Below are 20,477 nucleotides of genomic sequence, written 5' to 3' on the forward strand. Positions count from 1 at the left end.
AGCTGGCTCCCGAGTCGTTCTCGTGGACCAACCAGATCGGCAAGTGAGGCTTTTCCAGAGCAGCATTGCTCCAGCTCTGGCCTTAGTTCCCTGGGCCACTGCCCGTCCATCCGGAGTTCAGACCACACTCTGAGCACCTCCCTGCCAACGCATTTCCAGCTGTCCTGTCCCCTCTGCCTGACAAGGGTCCAGAAAGCTCAGCACAAAAGTTGCTGTTGGGCTGCCTGCCGTCCTGCTGCGAGGCTCCATGGCCATCACCAGGGCCACTGTCTCCCGGGACGGCATGCACAGGGGTGTCTGCTAAGAAGGGGGCAGCGACACCTGTCCAGAAATGAAGGACTGCACCCAGGGCCGCCACGCCGCACGCGCTGTCTCAGCAGGGCTTTCGTTCCCTGCCCATACTGTTGCCCAGGGTGGCTGCCCAGGAAGGAATCAGGCCTTGCGTCTGAGCTGAAAAGCTAACTGCTCATCTGTCTACATTGGGGAAGGGAATAAAATTTCCCGAGCAAGGGCCCCAGGAGAGATTAGGCTTCACGAAGGGAATCTGCAGGGTCTCGCATTGCCCCAGAGGACGTGTAACTACATTTCAGGCAGAAAAATCAGACAGTGGCTGTGGGTCGTGGGTCCCCTGTCCGATCTCTGCGTCAAGTCAGTTGGTCATGAAAACAGTTAAGTGAATCAAAAGATCAGTTTTAGGGTGAGGGAAGAAAGGCATGTGATAACTCACCCACCCCAGCACACACGTACACCGTGGCACGGGAGGGACTCGACCAGCTCTCCTAGGTCCGGCTGCAAGCTGCTTCCCGGACGCTCGTTCCTGTGGGCCAGGAGAGGTTAATGAGCGAGAGGGTGGTCGGGAAGACGTGCAAAGAACCTCCGTGCTGGGACCAGCCCCTCACTGTTTACAGGAGAAAAAGCAGCCCAGAAATAAAGACGCACCCGTGGCCTCACAGACAATGGGAACAGATGCCCCTTCTCCCCCTCCCGACCCTCTGCAGAGACCCCAGGCCCAGCTCTGAGTCGGCATGCCCACGCGGATGCGCGGCAGCAGGCACACACGCGTCTCTAATGAGCGAGCAAATGTGGGGAAGGGGTGGGGTTTTATATCACCAGTGATTTTTTTTTTCATTTGAATGTAGACATCTGGCATCCTATAAATAAAATAGAAAATGTAAATATTGTAAAACCCATTAGAGAGTGGTTTTAGGTTTGGTGAGAGCACGGGTCAGCTGCAGCCCCAGTTCACTGTGCTGGGAAACCATCACCCCCACACGCGGGCCTTCTCAGCCTGCCGCCCGTCACCCTTGTCACCCTTGTCACCAGGTGGCCGGGCTGCACTCTGCCTGATGAAGAAAGGTGGAAACGGGGGCCAGTTGTCTCATATTGATTATGTCCCATTAACAGTGTTCGAGAGCTACCTAAAATCTTTTCTGCTTTCATTTTATTCCATGGGGGGAAGCGCTTTGTGGTAAGAACACAGATCCCATGCACACCAGTTAAGCCTCGAGACGTGGCCCCAGCCAGATCTCCAGGACCACGTTTAAAACGCTCCTCAAAAGACATTTTCTGTTTGAGACATATTAAAGAAGCTTTATTTAATAATGCTCGATTTGACTTATCCCGTTTAAATATTTGCTCTGATCAGCAACCATTTGATCCCGGTTTCGTTGCTGGCTGCAGACTAATTTCTCCGGGTTATTTTTCTTTGGTGCAGGGTTGATCCCGGAGGCAGAGTAGCTGCTCTCGGGTTCCCTCCTTTCCTCTAATCCGCGCTGTGGGTAGAAAGGAATAGCGCCATAAAAAGCCTGAACTGGAGGCCACTTTTATAACGTTTATATTGCTCGTCCTCCCATCTGTCTGGTTGAAGGCAGAAAATGTCATTTAAAAGACTTCTCCTGATCAGATAATTAAAAGGAGAGATTTCTCCTTTTTAAGGAGAACATCAGATTATAAAGAAATTTCCAAGGAGGCGATCTTTTCGAGGTGTATTCTGCCCTCTGCCTTCCCCCATTCAGGGACGTTTATAACAATCGCTCACACCAAATGCATGGTCACGCATTAGGAGTGGAAGATCCTAGGACAGCATGGAGAAGAGGAGTCATTTAATATCTTAATTCACTATGTTTTCAAGGACAGAATGACACTTTGATTTCTACTGACTTTGGGGACACTCCATATAGATCTTTTTGGTTATCGTTACAGCTATTGTGAAGATTTTACTCTCAAAGTTTAAAAAAATAAAGCCTTTTCTTTTCTTTCTTCTTTTTAGGTTTTATCTTTGCTGCCTTTGAAAACAGCAGCCTTGAAGCCAGCGGCCCCGGTCCCCTCTCCAGGTCTCCCGAAGCCGTTCATTACGACACAGACCCCTGACAGCTACTCCGGATCCCAGCCCAGGGTGAGCCGGACCACGGTGAGGGCAGTGCGTTCTCTGAGTGGCCTCTTGGAGGGGGCTCTTCTCCCAGCCAGGGAGGGGTCTTTCTCTGCGAGAGGGGTGTTTACGATGGCGGGCCAGCGCCTGGTTTATGGACCCCGGCCGGGTGGGAGGGTGCCGCCCCGCCAGCCTGCAGCCTGCGCCGGCCTGAAGTGTTTACCGCGGGCGTGATTTACACCGTCCAGGTGTTCATTTGGGAAACATCTCGGCTCCGAGCTGACACGGCGATTGCCCTGGATTTGCAGACTTAGGCATTTTTTCTGTTCCTAACAGTCCAGGACCCAGAGATGGTTAAAAAAAAAAAAAAAAAGTACTGGCCCAAAGTGGTTCGTGTCCTGTGATTGGCACACTGGAGGGCTGAGGAAGCACTAGCCCCATGCAGGAAATTCACCGGTACCGAGTCTGCCCCCTCATCAGACTAATTCCTTCTGTCGGCTTGTTCTTCAGCCTTTCAGTAGCTGCAGACATGCTACATCTAGGCTTCCCCGCTGCTCCTTTAGTGCCCTGGTGCTTTCCAGAGTGCCCCCGAGGCAGGGCTTTCCTTGGGTGCAACTCGGGGTCCTCAGGTACGGCAGACACATCCTGGAGAGGGAGCCTGGGGCTGGTGGGGATTTGTTCTGCGTGGACCTGCCTCAGCTGGGGTGCTTGCACTCGGACGGACCCCCTCGACGGAGGCTGCTTCCACAATAGACCACCTGCCTTCCTCCTCGCTCACTTTCAGTGCAGGCAGCATTGTCACTCTTTTTCACTGGGTTTGTGTGCGGAGTTCCTAACACCTGTCCTGGGGCAGCCTTGTGTCCTCTGAACGCTGAATTGAAACATGCCCCAAGGAATCAAAATGGTTTTTCCATTTGCCAAAAAACATATATTTTAAATTGTGCTTAATCATATCCATCCCATCCCCTTTTAAAGGAGCTTGGACATTTATTATATACCCATTTTTACACTTATACTAATCTTTTCTCCAGCCACTTCTGGTAACTCCAATGAACAAGAAAACAACTATACTTTTGCCTCATATAGAATATCATAGCTCTATGTATATCTGTATGTATATATATCTATATCGGAGTGAGAGTAAGTGAAGATACCAGTAAGGGAATTGAGAATGATTCTTTGTCTATGTTTTCATTTTTGCAAATACTTTTTTTACCGATCCAGAGAATACTGGGCTGCTTGTAGGAGTTCATTTCAATTCGCTCTTTCTCTCTCTTTGACAAAATGTCTCCAAAAACCATTGTTTGCCTCCTTTCACAATCTGCAGGCATAAAGCATTTGGTCAAACACAGGCGGGTAAAGAGTAGGGGCCATCAGACCCAGGTTTAGCAAATGATATAATTCCTTCTGAGTCCTACGTTTAAAACAGTCTTTTCAGCCAGTGCTTTGAATACTAACAAATTCACTAAAAAAGCATTCAGACCTCCCGTTTGTATTCCTTTCTCCCGGATTGTGAATACATAAACCTCCCACCATAGAAAAATATCATTGATTTGCCACACTAAACAGGGACATGTTTTCACCAGCAGTGCGACCGTTTGAAATTATCAGCCCTGGGGCAAGAAAAAAATTCCAGCAATAAAACAAAAACCTTTATTTCTAAACATCAGGCTGAAGTCCTTTTAAGTGATCATGGACTCCCGGGGAAAATGGTTTTTCTCTGTTACTGTTCACAGCCTAGTATCGAGAAGCACCATGGAAAATACCCTGCTGATTCAAAGAAAAAGATCTGACGTTTAGAAGAACTACTTTTGCCGTTGGTATAGACTCCCTGACTGTGTGCATTTGTAAACTCTTTGCTGAATCTAAGTAGGGTGCCTCCGCAGACACATGAAAGTGCATGTGACCACGGTCTGTTCTAAAGAACGGCCTGAGAAGGCTGAATTTTCAAACGCACGACACAGCACCAATGCCACGGTGAGCACAATTTCACTAACCTGCCGGATTCATTTATTTTAACCTCTGCTGGAACGGCCCCAGAAAAGCAGGTGACTATTGAAAGATTTTGTTTTTCATTCTAAATAACAAGAGGGATAAAATGAATGTCATTCTATGGGGTCTGAACATTAAAATGTAAGAGGGAGTTCGCCAGGATCTGGTAAATGGCTAAACAGATTAGTAGCCTTACTTTTTAACATATAAACATCTGAAACCCGTTTCCTGTTTAAGAAGAAGAAGAAGAAAAAAAAAGTCTAGGTGGATGACCTCGGGCACTTTTTTTGATTAACAAATGTGAATTGTACATCATGGTGGAAAAAAAAATGGCGCACGCTTGGTGGTCTTTCTACAGTCTGTATATGGGAGAGAGAGAAAAAAATACAAAAATAAACGTTACCTTCTCACTTCCAGGGTGGGCAATGCCATTTCTACAGCGGCGTCCAGGGCTCTGGCAAATGTTAAGGCTGTCACCGCGGACAGAATCCCCATGGTCTGTGTGCCTCGATAGGGTCCGAAGAAAAACATTCCCTGCATTCCTGCCGGCTGGCCCTATCTCCAGGCCCTGGGCTCGGCCCTACAGACCCGTGTCACCCCGTCAAGCGGCGTAGGACACGGCTAATCTAAACCCACGCCTTCCCCAGCCGGCCCGGCAGCCGGGCGAAACCCGGGCCAGTTTGCTGCCTACACCCCACACACAGAGTTGGGGCTCTGCCTTAAGGATGAAGCACCAGCTGCACCTTGTTCAGCCGAGAAGGGCTTAGAGGTTCTGGCACGTTCTGACAAGATAGATTTTATAGGGTTTGTGCTAAAATTTGATATTGGAAGTTGGGATTCCAATCCCGTGTCTCGAATGATAACAATAACAGCTGGGACCTTTAAGAAATGTGTGTATTCCTTCTATTTAAGAATTACATAATGAAAGCAATTTATGTCAAACACCTTATAAGGGAAAGATTTAGCCCGAATGTCAATATAACATATAATACTTTGTATATTAAGATAGGGGAAAAAATCCATATCAGCGCCAAATATTATTCTTGGTTTGGACTATCGGATATGTGGGGCCTGTAAAAATTTAAAGTAAGCATCTCCTTGCTTTAATTTACAAATTCATGGAGTGGTGCTTTTTTTTGAGGGGGGTGGATATTATTTCTATTTTTAAAAAGCCAAGTGCTGATGAATCATGATTTGTTTTTTCACGTCCTTCTGGTGAAAAGACACAAAAGAAGTGCACGACTTGATGTTGTTTGATTTGATTTTTACGACCTGCATTCTCGTGATGGGAGCGCTCGCCGGCCCCTAGGCTCTGACGCCTCCCTTGTTGCCCGAGAGCAGCGGAGGCTTTGGGGAGTCCCTGGTGGCCAGAACTTCTGCAATTCTGATGAGCAAACGGGGCAGTCGCTCAGAAGGAAAATCTCTCTGGGTGAAGGAGCCAGACGTGGCAGCTCAAGGCAGCCTCTGCCGGTGGACCTCAGAGGGGCTCCGGAGGGCTTCCCGCTTCCCAGCGACAGCCACCAATTGCCCAAGTTTTCTGAGGGGAGCGATTCCACTGCCAAACCGACAGGATTCCTGCAGATGCCGGACGCTCGGCAATGACCACGTGGCCCTGCCAGGCGGGCTTGTTAGGAAAGCCCAGCTTCCTCCTTATCTTGTCCGCTCAGACAAAGAGCAGAACCTAAGCGAGAGGAGAAGAGAACCCCAATTAGCAAAGCCCAGAGACGCCCCCCCCCGCCCTGCACCCACTTGTGGGGGTTCAGCTCCGCCCTCGCTCCTCTCTGGCTTATCGGCCCTGTGACCGGGTTAATGAGAAGAGCCCAGCTGGGTGGTGGCAGGAACGGTCATCTGGACAGAGGCCATGGGGACAAACACAAACCATGGCTCCTCGGGCTCTGCTGGAACCCGTGGACACCGACTAAAACTCGGCAAAACGCACACTTCATTTCTCCTGTTCTCAGGTCGCAGCCTGAATGGAAGCGCTCCTGAGCAGACCGGACTTTGAACAGTGACTTCTGAAGCCTGTCCCCTCCCTCCTCCGTCAGAAAGTAGCTGCAAGCTCCGGGCAACCAGCTTGCTTTCGTGCTTCCTTCCCCCCCAGACCCTCTGGGTGCCCTCCCTCGTCTTACCACCAGCACCACACAGAAGCCGGCGGGCATGTGCAGCAGGCGGACTGGGGCGCCGGCCCTGGCTGACCACCGGAGAGAACCAGGCGCTGGGGAGGGCCTGGCAAGGGCATCCCAGCACAGCGTGCGTGCTCGAATACAAACGCGCTGTGCAGAGTTTCAGGAGACGTGGGCGATTTGCAACTGCAGCTTAACCCAGATCGTCTCCCCTCTCCTCAGTGATGTCCCTGTTCACGATCATTGCCCCCAACACAAGGAAACAGCAGGCAGGGAAGAGGTGGCCGCGGTCACAGGGGAGGCTGCTCCGTCCCCAGCGATAACTACGCGGCTAACGGCCGGCCTCGTGGAGGCGATGCTGGACGCCAAGTGCCTTGCGCTGCTGCAGCCCCTCACAGGAAAGGCTCATCTGACCCCCAAGATGACCCAGGATGCAGATTCTCCTTGCCTTTATTTTGTGGAGGCAGAGAGAGGTCAGCCTCTGAAGACCAGATGGAGGGACAGCAGCAGAGTCACAGGGTCAGGAGCCAAAGCCATGCCGTTTTCCAGCAGAGCCGGGATGTAGCCTCCGTGCTGTGACATCAGGGGTAAAGCCCAGCTCACATCGCCCGGGGTCGAGCCCTGGCCCGCCTCCTGGGAACGTCACTTGACCCTCTCGAGCCTCCAAATGCTCACCTGCAAAGTGGGGTCGTACTGGTCCCACCTCACAGAGTTGCTCAGGATTGCATAAAATAGGGCCGGAAAAGCTCTCCTCACATCTACGGTGGTCAGCCCACGACCAAGCCGCCTCTCCACTCACAGAGGGGGTCGCAGAACGCAAGAATCGCTTTGGGAGTCCACCTGGGAACTGGGCCACGGTCTCAAACATGGGATAGCAAAGCTGCTGGGGGTGTAGAGTGTGGAAGCCCCAGCTGGCGGCGACGGCTTCAGTGCCCGCAGGGAGGGTGGGCACAGCGCCCCAGGCCCCAGCCCTCACAGGGAGGGACCGCGCGGAGGCCCCAGGCCTGGCCTTGGTGGTCACATGACATGTCATCACAAGACGGCCCAGGAGCCCCGGCAGGCTTGCCGCCCACCCACCAGCCTTTTGGCCACCCCGGCCGCCCTCTGGTTTCTGTCGCATCTGTTTGGACGGCAGACCCCCGCGGGAGCCCTCCTTCTCCACTCGCTTCAAAGTCCACCGGCCCTCACCCTTCAAACAGCGTGTTGATGGTTGCACAGGGAGCCCAGGAACAATAAACAGCCCCGCGTCCTGAAGCCCGTCGGCTCCAGGCCTCGGGGACCTTCCCACCCGCAGAGGCCAGGCAGCATGCCTGCTGGGGGCCTGGGCGTCGGGCAGATCAGGTTCAAATCCCACTTCTGCCCCATGAGCTGTGTTTGCCCAAGCAAGTAGCTTGCCCCCTCTGGATCCCAGTTTCCCCAGCCAGAAAAGGGCAGCAGAGATGGGCAAAGAGCTGGTTGGCACGAAGTATCAATTATTATAGTGCTATTTAATTCAGACTAAGGAAAACACCTGAATGTGTGGAGAGCAGGAGTCCGTTCCTAAAAAAACACGATGCTGCCCCATCACCGGAAGGGCTCGCGGGAAGGTCACCAGGGGTCTGGCAAGGCAGTGCCTGGGGAGCTCTGCCTCAGGAGACCTGGGTTTGCTGCCACGTACCTGCGACGTGGCCCTGGGCATACTGCTTCTCATGTCTGGATTCATTTCCCCCTCGTACACGACGATCCCCACGTTTTCTGCCTACCTTCTTCCTCTAACTACCAAATAAAACCTCCCACCGCTGAAACGTTACCTCAGCGCAAACACGTGTTCTCAGCCACACTGGACACTTAGAGCACCCACACCCACAACTAAAACGATGCTGAAGTTTTGCAAATATAAAAAACCTGAAAGTGGTGGGATCATGGGTGATTCTCTCTAACACCTCTTTTTTTTTTTTTTTACTTTTTTTAAGTTAAGTTTTTAATTTTAAATCCAGTATAGTTAACATGCAGTGTGATATCAGCATCAGGTGTGCAACATAGTTGTGCGACTCATAGGTGTGTGACTCAGCACCTGCATCCATCCCCCACTGCTCCTCACGATGCGTGCGCTCCTTCACCCCCATCACCTGTCCCCCCCAACCCCCACCTCCTCCCCTCTGGGGACCAGCAGCATGTTCCTCAGAGTTAAGAGTCTGCTTTTTGGTTTCTTTTTTCTTCTCTGTCCATTTGTTTTGTTTCTTAAAATCCACACGTGAGTGAGATCATATGGTCTTTGTCACTCTCTGACTTACTTCACTTAGCATCACGCTCTCTAGCTCCACCCACGTCGTTGCAGGTGGCAAGCTCTCGTTCGTCCTTATGGCTGAGTAATATTCCGTTGTGTATATATAATACCACCTCTTCTTTATCCATTCATCTGTCAGTGGATGCTTGGGCTGCTTGTGGATAATGTTGCCATAAACACAGGTGTGCATGTATCCATTTGAATTCGTGTTTTTATATTTTTTGGATAAATACCCGGTAGCAAGATTGCTGAATCATAGGGTAGCTCTACTTTTAATTTTCTGAGGAGCCTCTGTACTGTTTTCCACAGTTTGCGTTCCCACCAGTTTGCGTTCCTGCCAGCAGCACTTGAGGGTTCCCCTTTCTCCTCATCCTCGCCAACACCTGCTGTTTTCTGTGCTGTTGATTTTAGCCATTCTGACAGCTGTGAGGTGGTGTCTCATCGTGGTTTTGATCTGCATTTCCCTGATGACAAGTGATGTGCAGCGTCTTTTCATGTGCCTGTTGGCCATCTGGATGTCTTCGTTGGAGAAATGTCTGGTCATGTCTCCTGCCCACCCCCCTCCATGGGGAAGGGAGGATGGGCAGAGGGAGAGGGAGAGAGAATCTCAGGCAGACTCTGCAATGAGCACTGAGCGTGGAGCCCAACACGGGGCTTGATCCTGCAACCCTGAGATCATGACCTGAGCTGAAGTCAAGGGTCAGATGCTTAACCGATTGAGCCATCCAGGTACCCCTCTTCTGCCCATTTTAATTTGATTATTTGGAATTTTGGTGTTGAGTTGTATCAGTTCTTTATAGATTTTGGATATTAGCCCTTTTATCACATATGTCATTTGCATATATGTTCTCCCATTCCATAAGTTGCCTTTTAGTTCTCTTCTTCCCTTCGCTGTGCAAAAGCTTTTTATTTTTATGTGTTCTGTAACATATCTTTGATTAAAGTCTTGTATCATCTTTTCCGAACCCCTTCTATGAATTTCTCCTGATAGGCATGTAGTGGTGATGACAGGTGTAGCTGTACCCCATTCCCCCGCACAGCCCTGCAGCCTGACATGTACCTCATCCTGTGTAGAGAGTGTTCTAACGGGGGGCCACATCCCTCCCTTTTTTGAGTATTTACATGATTTCATGTTTACGTTACGTGTTTATCACTGCAACTGGAGTATTTTACCCGGAAAGCTTTTTACCATATTTCAGCTTATTTGGGGGTGAGGTGGGATAGATAGATTTCTGGTAGTAATAAAACAGAGTCAAAGGCAACCAGCCTTTGATGACCTTTGATACATTTTAATGGCACTAAGGAGCCCCCCAAGGGAAGCACCTATGCCCAAGCAGTACCGCATTGGTCAAAGCTTGGTTGAAATGGCCTGATGGTCTTTGCCTTTGAATTGAAAGAACCTGCATGAACTCGGACTTTTACTGAGAAGCAGACATGGTGAGGAAGATATTTTTTTTCATTGTCACAAATTCTTTGAGGGAGAATAGCTTTATAGATGAGATTAGCATTAAGAGAATTATTTACAGAGACTGTGGAGAAACCATTTCTGCTGATGAAGATGAAGACATATCTAAAAGGAATAGAGAAAAATGAAAAACCTAAATTGCCATGGCAATAGAAGAACAGTCTCTGAAAGGTATCATGTCTTAAAACCTACACCCATAAGTGGTGGAGAGAGGTGGGTGGAGCCAAACCACAGGATGTCAGGGCTGCAAGGCACCTAAGAATTTGTCTTGTCCAAGGCCCTTCTATGCAACATGCACACTGTTCCCTGGGGTCTGGCTGAAGTGCAGGTTCAGGATCAGCACGTCTGGGTGGGGCTGAGATTGTCCATCCTTAAGCAGCACCCAGGGATGCCCAAAGTCACTGGTCCCTGAACCACTGAATGGCCATTGATCTGGAGCAAGAGTTCGCAACTTGGACTAGACTTTAGAATCACCAGGGGAGATTTTTAAAAACTCCAATGCCTAGGCTGCACTCCAGACTAAACCGGAACCCTCGTGCGTGGGGCCCTGGCATGAGGATGTTTTCAAAGCTCCCAGGTTCTCTGATGTGCAGTTGATGTAGATGCTTCCTTCATCTGGGCTGGGTAGGAGGACCGGAAGACTGATCCCCACTGTTTGGGGTCTTGGAAATTCACAGGAAGGGTGCAGGCTATGGTGGATTGCCCAAACGGCAGGGGTAACAGATCCCAGCAAATCAGGCATCCAAAGCAAGAAGAGCATTGAGGAATCTGATGTTTTTCCGAACACACTGAGGGTAGAAGTCCGAACAAAGGCCATCCCCAGGGGAAAGTACAGGCTGAGAAGGGGCAGTACTGATGGGGGAACCCCAGGACTGGGGATATTAAATATCCCTCCTGAGGTGAACACATACGTAAAACTTGCCAAGCTATAAATGTAAGATTTCTGCACTCCATATACTTTCTGGATATAAGTTAAACTTGAAGATAAAAAGGTTAAAAGCCAAGAAAGATAAAACTATATAACAAGTGAGATGGCTGAAAAAGCACAGAAGCCCGGAAACAGAAAGAACCTCTGCAGAGTAACAAGAAAATGACAAGCCAATAAAAGGGAAAATGGGGAAATGTATGACTAAAAAATTGGAAAAAATCAGAGGAGCCGTTAACAAAAGATGAACCAATGAAGCAAATCACATTAAATGTGCTTACTGTAAAATATAATCACAACCATCAGCTCTTTGCTGGATTTTCTTACTTTTTTTCATGGTTTAGTATTGCTTTTATGTTGAATTTCATACAGGTGTAGGGGCAGCCTCATAATCTTTTCAGGGGTTATCTCTTAATCTGCAGGGAGCTGGATTAAATGTCGACATTGATCAGCTGATATCTGAGGAGCGGAGCCCTTGCTCGGAGTCAGGGGTCGGCACGGAGCCCCCTTCTCCCTTTCCTACCCTGAGCCCCAGTGTCTGGAACCCAACCACGGTGGTACCCTGCAGGACGGCAGCCACTGGGGCCACTGCTCTAACTCTGGGAACAGTGGCTGTGCCTCACCACCCTATGTCATACCAATGCTATTTCCTTTTATTATAAATAGGAATTTCACTCAAAGGGGTACAGCCTAATACCCCTCGGCTGCTTTGTACTTTAATCAGAGCTTTCCTGCCGAAAATGTTTATCTTCCAGCAAAGAGGTGCTAATTTTATCTTGCAAAAGTGGATATCTGCTTACGTCCCTTCTACCTTAGAGAAAGATAACCAAAAGCGCATTATGTCATCTAAATACAGCATCCTTGGAGATCAAAAGGCATAATGTATACATCTGCCAAAGTTGATGGAGCGGCCATTGGTGGGCTCTTCCGCCCCGGTTGTATGCGCTTCATTGATAGGCACACTGTGCATTTCTATGAAAGAAACTCCCAAGCGCTGTGTTTGTGCCAGTTGATTTCAGTGATATTGGGAGGTTTTGATATGAGAATCCAAAATAGATGTGCCCTTCTCACCCCTCTGTGTAAGCCCTCACCACAGGAAATGGCACAGGTTCAAATTTTCGTAATGGAAGCACCGTGGGACTAGATAAGGCGTATGTCCCTTATAGTGACGTTTCAATGTTTAAAATACAGTCAAAATGATCCATAGCCAGACTCCACCTGAGCGTATTTGTCTCTCGAGGCGAGTCATGCCTCTGGTTCTAGTTCAGTGTTCCTCACTTTCTGGATCCCATTTTATTGTAAGCGTGCACATGCCAACACACACACACACACACACTTAAAATAAGTGTCCACAAAGTAGGCATACTCTCACAATAAGCACTGGACCCTGATGTTTTGTCTATTCCCATCTCGCGGGACATCTCATCCTTCGCTTCTGAAAATGTGGTCCCCAGACCACCAGCATCAGCAGCATCAGCAGCACGAACCAAGGGCACACCCGGGCCTGCACACTGGTGGTCTGCAGTGTCGTCAGTAGGATGAGCTCCAGGTCAGTGCACACAGACGACCGAGGAGCACTGATCCTGTCTGTTTCCATTTTGAAGCTTTGTATCTTTTTGTAATTGGCTTGCTACTCTCCAAATGGACTAACCACTCATCTGCCATGAGCCAGGCTTGACTAACCAACTGTGGGACACTGGAACCAGGATTCTTAGGGCTTCAGGTGGCTCCGTTGGGAGAAGAAATTGATGTCTGCCTACAACTCTGCCCTTGGGAGATGCCCCAGATAGGTCTTCAGTATGCTTAGAAAGATGAAGGCATATGGTTACCACTTGACATAATAGTGCTACATAACAACCAACCACAAAACCTCAATGTCCTAGGAACAGTGAATGTATATTGCTCATGTAGCTGGGGTGAGCTGGGAGTCAGCTCTACTGCTCTGGGCTGGGTTTGCTCACATTTCTGGGATTGGTAGGCTGTGGCTGATCTGGGCTGGCCACAGCCAGGACAGATGGGAAGTCAGCTCAACAGCATTGTTTCCCATGTCTGGCTGGCCCGCTCAGGGACGTCCTCATGGCATGGCAAAAGGTGCAGGAGAGCGCATCCCAGAGCCGGAGCCCGTACTGAGCTCCTACCTTCCCCAGGTTGGCTGATGCCCTGCTGGCCAGAGCAAGTCATGTGGATGAGGCCTGAGTCCGAGGGTGGAGCATGCCACGCAGCCCTCAGTGGGAGAGCCCTTCCCAGTCACACCCTAAGGCACTGATATAGGGAGGAGTGAACGACTAGGGCCACCATCTAGCACCTTAGGCATGTGACCCTCTCAGAGACTCAGTTGTCTCCCATTTAGTTGGAAGACCGTTCTCTGCTTCACGGTCCTGGTGAGAGGCTTGGATTAGGCAGTATAGCTAGAGTAGACAGTGTAGTCCTGCACGAAGGACGTGCTCCATAAATGGCAGCCCTTCCTTTAATGACAGTAATAAGCGATGATGATGATGGCAGGTCTCATATTCCAGCCCCAGGGGCCTGACTCTCCCTATTCTTCGTCTCCGCAGAGGAACAGATAAATCTATGTTCTGTATTTGGGGGTGGAGGGAGTTGGGGTGTGTGTGTGTGTGTGTGTGTGTGTGTAGCCAGATGACCCAACTCCTGCTTTAGTGAAGCTCATAATGAGTTTGAGGCTCGAGCAAACCCTGATTGCATTATGCAGACACGTTTTCCCAATAATAACCACATTCAGAGCTCTTGCCCAACACCCAGCTATGATACTGCAGCGGCCCTGGAAAGATCTCAACTCTCGCTACACCTCCCACGAAGATTAAAATGCAGCCGTTATTTTAAGAGCCCGGTAGACATTTCCATTAGCCTGAGGGTAACATGAATACACATTTTTCTGCTTTGGGACAGATTTTTTGAAATCAATCTTATTGAGGCAAAATTTATTTACAATAAAATGCATCCATGTCAAGTTTTGACGAATGTATACACAATGCAGCCATAACCCCAGTGAAGATATAGTTTATTTCGTTCATTTTTATCACCACAAAAATTCCCATTGCCCCTCCCAGTCAGTCCTCGTCCTCCAGGCAGCCGCTCATCTGATGTCTGCAGCTATGGATTAGTTCAGCCTGCTCCAGAGCTTCCCGTCAATGGAGTTGTGCCATATGTACTCCTCTGTGTCTCACGTCCTCCACACGGAATAATATTTTACACTTCATCCTTGTTGTTTCGTGTATCAGAAACTTGCTACTTTTTATTGCTGAGTATTGCTCCATCGTATGGATTTACCACAGTTTTTCCATTAACCTGCTGATGGACTTTAGGGTTTTATGAAGCTTTTGACCCTTTCAGTAAAACTGCTCTGATCATTTGCATACTAGTCCTTTTGTGAGCATGTGTTTTAATTTCTCTCACTTTCTTAGAAATCGCCAAGTTGCCTTTCCAAGTGGCTGTCCATTTTCTACACCCACCAACAATACGTGAGAGTTCCAGTTGCCCCTTATCCTCACCAACACTTGGTAGTGTTAGTCTTTTTAATTTTAGCCATTCTGGTGGGCATGTAATTTTGCCACACTACAGTTTTAATTTGTGTTTTTCCTAACAACTGAGGAATGTTGAGCATCTTGTGTGTCCTTTAGACATTCTCCATCTTTGTGAAGGGTCTTGGTCATTTGTAAAATTGGGTCGATTGTAAAAGTTCTTATGCATTCTGGATACAAACCAATATCTAAGTATATGTATTGTAACTATTTTCTTCCTTCCTGATGCTTGCTTTTTCATTTTTAATAGTATTTTTATAATAATTTTTTATGTTATGTGAGTCACCATACAGTATATCCTTAGTTTTTGATGTAATGTTCCATGATTCATTATTTGCGTATAACACCCAGTGCACCATGAAATACGTGCCCTCCTTAATACCCATCACCGGCCTATCCCAATCCCCCACCCCTCACCCCTCTGAAGCCCTCAGTTTGTTTCCCAGAGTCCACAGTCTCTCATGGTTCATTCCCCCTTCTGTTTACCCCCATTCATTCTTCCCTTCTTTCTCCTACCGATCTTCCTATTTCTTATGTTCCATAAATGAGTGAAACCATATGATAATTGTGTTTCTCTGCTTGACTTATTTCACTTAGCATAATCTCCTCCAGTCCCATCCATGTTGCTGTAAATGTTGCGTAATCGTTCTTTCTGATGGCTGAGTAATATTCTATGGTATATGTGGACCACATCTAATAGTATTTTTTTATTTTTAATTTCAATTTATCAATTTTTTATTAGTTTCTTTTCTCTCATGTTTAAGAAATCTTTGCCTGTCCCAAGTTTATGAAGGTTAGAAGCTTCATAGTTTTAGCTCTTGTGTTTTAGATCTTTTTTAAATTGATGTTTGTATATGCTGTGAGGTAGGGATTGGGGTTCTTTTTTTTTTTTCCCCCATTTGACTGTCCAGTTGCTCTTCACCAGGTTGAGGAAGTTCCCTCCTGAGTCTTGAGTTGTGTTAAATGCTGACACAATTGGCTGAGTCTTGAATTGTGTCAAATGCTTTTTCTGCACCATATCACACACTGAAATACTAACAGACATGAACTGCAGAAATAGGTAATAATCATCAGGACTACATAATTGGGAATGGAAAGAGGACTCATTCCTTTGGGTGGCTTTATTGCCCTAACAGCTAAACATATGTGACAGAGAGTGTCAGTTGGTGGCCCAGCAGCAGTCATTTGCAAATCTCTTTTCCTTATCTCCCCAGGCAACCGCTTCTTCAGCCTCTCTTATAGCTAGCAGTGAACAGATGACCCGGTTTGACCAATGAGCCATAAAAGAAAGTATATTATAAGACTCCTGGAAAAGAGTTTTTCTGCCTGAGAAAGGGTGTGAGGTTTCTTCTCCATCTACCTCCCTTTGGAAGCAATCATACAATGATATGATGCCTAAATAAATATTTGCCACCTGTGACTATGCTAGAAGGTCAGGAGAACTTCAGAGATGCTACCCAGAGTCCTGACATCACTAGGAAATTCATTCCACCATAGGGTGGAGAACCCCAGACTTCTTATTTCGGGAGATTGTTTATTTCTTTATTAAGTGTGCTGTATCAGCTGGATTTTAATATTTATAAACCATATAGGCTTCTTTCCCAACCCCTAAGCCCCAGTCCAGTCCAGAATGAACCTTCTCTAGAGCTAATTGGCTAAGCATTTTTGTTACCAGTTCTTTCCAAATGTGAAAATCAGAGAAGAGACTGATTCTACAAGGTACAAGCAGGGGATGGGGCCTGCAGAGCGTAGTGGAAAGACTACTTAGCCAGGAAGCTGTAAGCTTGAGTTCCCATGCTGCCAGCCTCCCCAGCATTTCTAGGCTTCCTTCATTTTCTTACTGTCCCATGCTCCTCTTGTTAGAGACTGCCCTCTGCCTGAAATGCTCCCTTCTACCTCCACCCTTTCCTTTGTCTGGCTGGTACTACTCCTTCTTCTAGTCTCAGCTTAAGGATTACTTCCTTAGTACTTCCAGATCCCCCAGAATCCTTTGTCCTAGAATCCTGAATTTTTCCTCATAACAATGATCCCAGTTGAAATTAAGTACATGATTTGCTGTAACCCATCTGTTCCACTGGAACATAAACTCCCTGAGGATGTGGATCTGATCTGCTTGTTGGTGCCCTAGTATGGCCCCTAGCACATCAGAAATCTTAAGCATGTATCTTTGATTGGTTGAATGATGGATGGATGGATGGATGGATGGATGGATGGATGGATGGACGGATAGGTGGATGGGTAGGTGGGTGAGTAGATGGGTGGATGGATGTAGGGTGGGGTGGATGGGTGGATGAAAGGAAGAATAATAGATGGATGGAAGGATGCATGGATGGATGGGTGGATGGATGGATGGGTGAATAGATACAGGGATAGACGGATGGATTGAAATGCATTACCACCAACTTGCTGCATGACCTTAGGCAAGTCACTTCCCTTCTAGGCTGTAGTTTTCTCATCTGTCATATAAGGAGCTGGAACTCAGTGGATTCTAACAGTCCATCTACTGCCAACTCTTCGTCAAATTCAATCCAGATGCTCGGATGTGGCTTTGTTTTTAAAATTGGCCCTCCCCTCATCTATCCATTTACTTTCCACCACTGCTGGTGACCCTGCAATTGTTCCAGAAGCTCATTCCAAAGAAGCATCCCATGGAGGACAGCTGGAGCTGGTTGTCTTGACTACCCCAAGATGCCGGGTGCAGTGGTTTACAGACATGGGAAGGCTGCACTGTCTGGTGGTTTCTCATGATGCCAAGTCCCTGGTCCCCTTGTTCTGTGATGGGAAGACAGAATTTTTGGTGGGTTGGTAGTAATTGTCAGATGAAGCCATACCTATTTGCCTGCATTCCAGCACATCTGTTCATCATCACTCACATGGTGGATCAGAAGAGCCCTCTTTGCAGATTAAAGATCTCAACCAGTGCAATTTCCTGCAATGCCTGTAATGGGCCTTTACATAGCGGATGCTGTGGGGGTTTAGTCCTGGGCACCTGGCTGCACACGGAAGGCTGTTCAAGAATCCGTAGTATGCACATTGTGCATTAAGCCCGCAGCACGCCCACTCGTCATAACCCCCAGTGGGAGCAAAAGCTAAGACAAGTTCTGTCACATTTACTTTTTCCTTTTAGTCCACGTCCTCAGGGGAGAGTCACTGGCTCTTCTGCCACCCCCTCCAACAGCAAGAATCATGACAAGAGGTGACCAATTACTGAGCCTGCTGTATCAGGAGCAGTACTGGGGACATTTCATACTTTCCCTCCATACCTCACAATTCTTGACCATGTATTCTCAGCTCCATTTGATAGATGGAGAAGCTGAGGCTCAGAGGCACGCTCAGACTTGCCCAAGGGCACACAGGCCAAAGTGGTGGTGCTGAGAGTCAAACCCAGATCTGAGCGTCCAAGCAGAGCCTGTGTTCTACCACCTGCCCAGTGATAACCTGTGGCAGGGGCTGGGCGAGGCGTCAGAACCAACCAAGCTGGCCACTCGGCGGCTTCCCTTGCCCAGGGGTGAGGCAGGGACAAGCAGTGAGACACACATGGGGACCTCCTCTGGGTTCACAGCCATCCACTCCAGCAATCCTCAGCTTGAAGCCCGTGCCCTTCCCTGCGATTGCTGTATAGCTCTCTGAAACAGGGATGAAGCAATTCTTTAATAAATGGAAAGAGGATGTGTAGTAGAAAGAGATTGGGGAGGGCAAGAAATGGGATGCTCAGAGCAGCCGTAACATCTCAGGGTGGAAGCTAAGAAAACGTCCAAGATGCCACCTCAGAGCATTGATGTTGCTTGGACTGCTGCCTCCAACCTTATTGGCCTGTGAGGAAAATAACGTCCCGTGTTTACTAGTAGTTTACTGTTAGTCTTAAGTGACTTGCTTGCAGCTGACAGCAGTCCTGACACACAATTTAAGCACCAAATCACCTGTAACACACCCAGTCCCTTCAATGGCTGTTGGTGGAGGGAGGGAGGGAGATCTAGCTCCTCGGCTCACATTCAGAGCCCCCAGTACCCAAACCTCTGAACTTCGCCCCCAAATCATCTTAGGCAAGCCAGCTGATATCCTTTGCTTCTCTCCTACAAAACTTCACCGCAAATTCCAACCCGTGCATTGTCAAGGGACCCTTATCCAGTGGGAATAATAGCCACTGTCTGTTCTCTAGCTGCATTCCCAAATTAAAAACAACCAAAAAAAAAAAAAAATCGGAGAGAGTTAACCTCCCCACATTCCCAGCTCAATAAATACAATCAAATGATGGGAGTTGAAAATCAAACAGCCAAGCATTCCATCTGAATCGGGAATCTACAGCCCAGATCCTCCTGGGTAAAGCATGCCCCATCACCACATCATTACCCAACCCTGCCATTAGGGAAGGCAAACCCGTACTTACAATCACAGTGAACGTAATGTGTAACCAGGAGGCAGCTCGCTTCCAGGAAAGGCAGCAGAGCCTGCCCCATCCCCCAGCTGGCCCCGCAGGCTCCTTCATCACCAGCTCTTGGTTCTGTGCTCAGTAGAGGTCCCCATGACATCAGAACCCTAATGTCTCTCTGTCCCTCCTGTGTTGTTCTCCTGTTTCCTGCCATGAGAGAAGCTGTCGTTCTCTGGACATTGTCCTCTTCTCTGATGCTAACGTTTGCCTTTCTGGATAAGGCTTACTCTGCCTTCAGTGCAACTGCAAGTCAAGATCTCAGGGCCAAAGATTTTATATTTCACCGTGAAAATGCACCTTGTTGGACACAGTAAGGGCAAAGAGGAAAGAAGCATCTTCTGTTTGGCTTAAAGGAGTACGAATTAGTGCAGCCAGCCCGGAGGGATGGTTGGCAGCGTGTAGCCAGGTCCTCCACTCTGTGTGTGCCCGTTGGTCCACCTCCAGTGATGCCGTCTAAGGAAAACTTGGAGATCACACATAAGTGTATGTATATGGATGCAACATGAAGCATTGTTTTTATAGCAAAGGACTGGGAACAACCTAGATGTTCAATAATATGGAACTGATAAATCGGCAAAAAAAAAAAAAAGTGTGCCTCCCTTAAGAAGCATCTTTGTGAAGAACAGTTAATGCTGAGAAAAATTAATAATAATTCATATACATGAGTCAAACATGCTGCTTGAGACAACAATAGAATGAGACACGTAGCTGGATACTACTCACATCCTCTGAGTATCCATGCAGGAAGAACGAGGTGTGTATTTTGTAAGAACGCACTGGGTCACTAACCCTCTGTAGCGCACATACGGGGTGGTGTTCTAAGTCCGCTAATACCCACAGACTTCTAAGCGCCTGTGCACGCATCCTTCCACTCGATTATCACGGCAACCCTCGAAGATAGGGACCGTTTTTATACCCTGACTCCCCAAGCCACACAGCTAATCACTATCAGATCTGGGACTCAAAACCAGGAAGTCCAGCTTTTCGATTCTATGCTGCAACAAAAATGTTTGCATTGAATCCACCAGAATGATGGTCAGCAGAAAACGGAAAGGGAATGGAAGACAAGAGGAAACAAGCAAACAAATAAGACAGGGTCTTGCGTGGTCCCATAACGCAACCCTCTCCACATGAGGTCCAAGGCAGGGAGGGAAGAAGGAAGACGTCCGTAGGTACAGGTCTCGGTGCAGGCACAGGCGTAGGCGTGCGTAGGCAGGTGTAAGTACCATACAGACGGAGACATCATACCGCTGTACAGGTACAGGTGTGTACGTACATCTGCAGACTTCCTGCTTCCTAGGAAGATACGCCGTCCTTGAGATCCCACATCCCCCACCCACCGCTTCCTTACCCTGGTCACAGCTGACTTA

General features: G+C 48.3%; 1 long non-coding RNA gene across 1 annotated transcript; it reads right to left on the minus strand.

Annotated features, from left to right (window-relative positions):
* Positions 1–1,562: 1,562 nt before the first annotated feature.
* Positions 1,563–5,108, minus strand: LOC130544163 (uncharacterized). The gene is made up of 2 exons (XR_008960197.1): positions 4,764–5,108; positions 1,563–3,689 (listed from the first exon to the last, which is right to left on the minus strand). It is a non-coding gene; the product is annotated as an uncharacterized LOC130544163 (long non-coding RNA).
* Positions 5,109–20,477: the final 15,369 nt, after the last annotated feature.

The sequence above is a fragment of the Ursus arctos genome, unplaced genomic scaffold (genome assembly GCF_023065955.2).
Source record: "Ursus arctos isolate Adak ecotype North America unplaced genomic scaffold, UrsArc2.0 scaffold_19, whole genome shotgun sequence".
Taxonomy (NCBI): Eukaryota; Metazoa; Chordata; class Mammalia; order Carnivora; family Ursidae; genus Ursus; species Ursus arctos.